The 4,881-nt window shown below is 36.5% G+C and overlaps 1 long non-coding RNA gene across 1 annotated transcript; it reads right to left on the reverse strand.

Annotated features, from left to right (window-relative positions):
• Window positions 1–462: 462 nt before the first annotated feature.
• Window positions 463–4,425, reverse strand: LOC113306940. Its single transcript, XR_003338923.1, has 6 exons — window positions 2,784–4,425; window positions 2,464–2,503; window positions 2,253–2,308; window positions 2,070–2,149; window positions 1,925–1,965; window positions 463–1,809 (listed from the first exon to the last, which is right to left on the reverse strand). It is a non-coding gene; the product is annotated as an uncharacterized LOC113306940 (long non-coding RNA).
• Between the last annotated feature and the right edge of the window lie 456 nt (window positions 4,426–4,881).

Raw genomic sequence — 4,881 nt, forward strand, 5'->3', positions numbered from 1 at the left:
TGCTTCTATCGTATGCGTAATAAAGAACCAATGGAAAAGTCAGCTGAGTTCTCCTCTTCATGCTGCAACGTATTTTCTCAATCCTTATTACATCTTTAACCCAACAACCAATCTCATCAATAATGAAATTTCTGATCTCGAAATATATCTTACTGAAATTATATCAAAAATAGTTAGTGGCCCGCAAGAATAAGCGAAATGCATGCTAGAGATACAAAATTAATAATATTATCTCCAAATATGTTTAGTTAAGTAATTTGAATTTCTAGAACCAATTTTACTTTTCTTTGTAAGAGGGAAGCATGCGAATGATGCAAAGGTCAATTTGCAAATCAGCACGTATTAATTGCGGCTCAACACGGTGATCCTGTAAGTTGGTGGTTATCTTATGGTGCTGTGCTGAGTATATCCATCCCTCCAGAAGATTGTAGTAAAGATATTAAGTCAAACAAATACATCATCTGGATAAGTGAAGAATTGGAGTATGTTTAAAGAATCCACTCCAAACTACACAATCATTTACTTTCATCGAGAGTACATAATCTTGTGTATGTTCAGTACAATTTGAAGTTGGAGCAAAAAAGAATTAAAGGTAAAGCAAGGCAAAATAACATTCATATTCACGACGATCATAGTCTATTGAGGGATGACAATATGCTTGAATAGATAGCCGGGGAAGACGAAACACCGATTTTATTACCTCAAGAAGAACAATTGTTAAATATGCTGGAAGAGGAAGCCATTAATAATCCATAGCCCGTCCATCTACCATACAACTGGAATGATCCCGAAGTTGAAATCTCATACGAAAGGTTACCGGTGAGTGACTTTGTTTATGAATTTGGTAATCTTTCATTCGTAGATAATACACAAGGTTATGAGAATGTGAATCATACATATAATTTTCACTACAGTACCAATCGCTCTGACCAGGATGTCCAATATATGAACGAAGGATATAATTCTAATATTAATAATAAAATATAATGAAGTGGGTAACAATGATGATGATAATGGAGGCTATTATGATTATGATACTTATACGAACGAAGGATATAATTCTAATATTAAAAATAAAATATAATGAAGTGGGTAACAATGATGATGATAATGGAGGCTATTATGATTATGATACTTATACGAACGAAGACAGCCAGTATCCCGTGACGATGACTATAATAAGGAAAGGAACCGTCGAGAAAATGAAAAATACATGAATAGATCGAAAACGGGTGGTGGTCGTAGTTGACTCGCGTAACTATTTAAATGATAAACACTAGTTTAATAATATTATGTTTTTTAAATTTGAAGTTTTTAATCATGTAGTTTACTTTCCCCATATTATTTCAAAATTTTAATTCTACGTTTTAATCCTTCAATCCAGAGAAAGAAAAAAAACTAAAAAAAAATGATAAAAAAAACTAATTACACGATTATAACGTGCATGATAACGGGAAAACAGTTCTAAAAAACGCACGTTAAAATGTTGTTTAGAAGAAAAAAACATTCAAACTAATGTTAGAAAAACGGTTATAACGTGTGTGAAAACTGAAAAACGGCCCTAAAAAACTGGCGTTGTTTCTTATTTATCGGCATTATAAAGGCACGAGGTTCGCGGACCCTCACGACCACGATATATAGGCGTGACCGTTTTAACGGCCGTTTTAGTGAAGTGCCAGAGTTTTCAATGAACATCATATCAGTTGGCATAGCTTTAGCACCTGCAAATCGCTGGTACTCTTCAAGTACGGCAGGAGAACACCAGTTCTGCATTTTCCTCAAACAGCCAATAAAACTGCCCGTCCTATGCTGTTGTTCATGCAAAGGAAAATTTATCAGAAAATGAATACTGCTTAATCATTAAGCTACGACCAGAAATAAAAAATAGATAAAGAAAGTTGAATGGTAGATCATGTTGCCATACCTTTCCATGTCTGCAGTGCAGTAGAAAATCCCCATCATACGCTGCAAATAAAAGACTATAGTAAGTAATATGCATTGCAGTAGAAATTTGTTATAACTAGCACAGACAAAATCCACATTGAAGAAGAAAATCATCATACACACACCTGACAGATCACTATATATTCCTTGGCTTTCTATATATCCATCCCACTCCAATCATCATTCAATAAAGAAGATATGGCAGCTGAAACATATCAAGGATTCCAGTCAATATTACAAAAATAGAAGATAAAAAAATCAAACACTCGCATAATTGATAGTCATAGTAACTCAAGTAAATTCCTTACCAGCACAATATACAAATCGGAGGTCCTTCTCTGCACTAGTATGAATAGGCATAAAACTGCAAATAAAGATGAAACAAGTTTATTCATATCACAGGAGCGCCAAGGTTCAATGCTCTAGGCGTAGCTAAACAGCATAGACTCAAACAAAACATTTTGAATTGAAGAGGACCAGGAGGCAATACTAATAAGCATCCGAGTAGCAACAGCTTACCTTACTTGCCAACAATTCTGGTCTTCTCCGTACGCTTAGTCTGCATCCACAATGAACATTTTAAGGGCATTAGTACACAAACTAATAAGTCATCTTGGAATTTCTTTAAACCAAATCTGGGAAACACACATCACAGGGATAACACTAGACCACTAACACTAAGAACTGTACAAAGCCAAAAACACTACAACCAAAAGTACAAAAACTGGGTTAATCTAGCAATCAGCCAGTTAAAAAATATGAATTAATGATAAATGAAACAAAGAGCCCTCGGCAACTGAGCCATCAACACCTTGCTATTTCATACACAACAAACGTACCATTTAGCACTGTGGCTGCAACTCCACCAGAACCAGTCTCGCACATTCTGCAACGACAGCACCATTGTCTCCGCAACACCAGCAGCAACAACTACTAAGCATTTGCAATCAGAACTCTCAACCATTGGCTGTAGCTTCCAAATACAGCTGCTCTGCATCAGCTCAAAGCCTCAATTCTGACCATCTAGCTCTTGCATTACAACACCTGCATATCCCAGCTTTACAGTTGCGGAATCTCATCTACTGCAGCATTACTATAACAGCATCCAACACCAAGCTGACACAACTGCAGTTTCCTATCATTCATTCTTTCCACAATAAACTACTGCACTCCACTCCGGCCATAGTTCTGTCATTGAAGCAGCAACAAACAACTTCCTGCAAGGCCAACTCCATCTCCCTCCGAATCCAGTACCGCCACTATCTGCTCATTAACCAACACCAGCTGACACCTTGTACTCTTCTTATTTGCAGTTGCAACTGCAATCACCAAATCCCTTTCACATCCACTGTATAGCTTCATGAATCACCACCAGAATCAACAACTCATCTATTTCCACAGCTCAAGCCATCTTACTAAAACAGCACCACCAGTTCCTCATTGCAGCAGCATTTCGTACCCATTTCATTCACTTCCATACTCTCTATGAATTCAACAACTCAACCTTGTCTTCTTGTGTGTATTCTTCAAATCCAACACAAACCCACTGTTTACAGACCTGATTATTCTCTAATTGAACCCCCAATTGCTTCTTTGATTCTCTCTTCATTTTTGTCTTCTCCGCTTCATCAATTGCTGTAGAACCCTAATTCAGCTCCATCTGATCCAGAAATCCATCCTCCCGGCATCAACCATTCTCAGTTCAAAACCCATCTCCAAATCAGATATGCAATTACTCACGAATCCAACACAAACCCCTATCTCCAAAACATTCACAGACCAATCATAAACATCATTTGCTGCCAATTCGAACTCAAAAAGAAACCCATTTTATCTGAGCTCCAACCCTAACTTCTAATTCCTGAATCACCCCAATCTATACTTTGAACAACCACAGAAACCCATCGATTTCATCAGCTTCAATTCTTCGTCTCTGTCTCAATTTTGGTTCAGAACCAACTTCATCTTCTCAATCTCGTAACCCTAACTCCAACACCAGAGTAAAAAACATAGTTAAGAAACTGATGAAAACACCAATTTCAGTTCCTTCTTTCCTTCTGAATCGAACAACTACACCCTATTCTTTGAATCCACCAGCAACCTTCTCAAATCAACAGCAAACTCAGATTTCTTCTCTGATTTCTTCGACAACGACCAAATCCAAATCTGTGACACAAAATATGATGTAATAAGAATTCAAACAGACCCCATCTCTTGATTCTTCCATTAGCAGCACCGGCTTGTTTCATTGCAACCAATTTCATCTTTGAATTTCCGCATCTCCTCACCGGTTTCTCAGATTGGTAATGAAGACGCCATCAGTTTCAGGTAAAGAAAAAAAACAGAACTAATGATGAGATAAATAATCAGAATAAAAAAAAATGAAGCGGCAACTAATTTCAGTTGAAGCCATGGCCGATATGTAAGTGGAAGAAGAAGGCGGAGGAAGCAATTGCAATTTCAGCAAAAGAAAACCCAATCTCAGATGAATCGAATAAAATGGGGTTTCGGCTGCTAGGGTATACAGTCAAAGTAAATACGGACCGTAGATTAAGAAGGTCATACGGATTGTAGAAATTCTTGGATGTCTTTGAACGGTAAAGATTTTATTAGGTAAAGTCATACGAATCAACAACAATACGTGAGAAGTTTGTGTTTCTTTGCTAAATTGTGCTTCTTTGCTAAACTAAATTCGGTTCTATTATCAACCTTCCACACGAAAAAAAATTCCACAAAAAATATCAATAAATTTATGCAATAATTATCGACATTCTGCTATAAAAATATCCAAAAATTGTATAAAAATGAATCGGGAAAATGAAAAATGAATTCGATAATTGGTGTGTTTCTTTGTGTTTTTGTAATTTTTCTTTGTGCTTCCAATTTGAATTTCGACTAGTCATATAGGTCATGAAGTAATTTTGACTAGTCATACAT

The sequence above is a fragment of the Papaver somniferum genome, chromosome 8, assembly GCF_003573695.1.
Source record: "Papaver somniferum cultivar HN1 chromosome 8, ASM357369v1, whole genome shotgun sequence".
Lineage (NCBI taxonomy): Eukaryota > Viridiplantae > Streptophyta > Magnoliopsida > Ranunculales > Papaveraceae > Papaver > Papaver somniferum.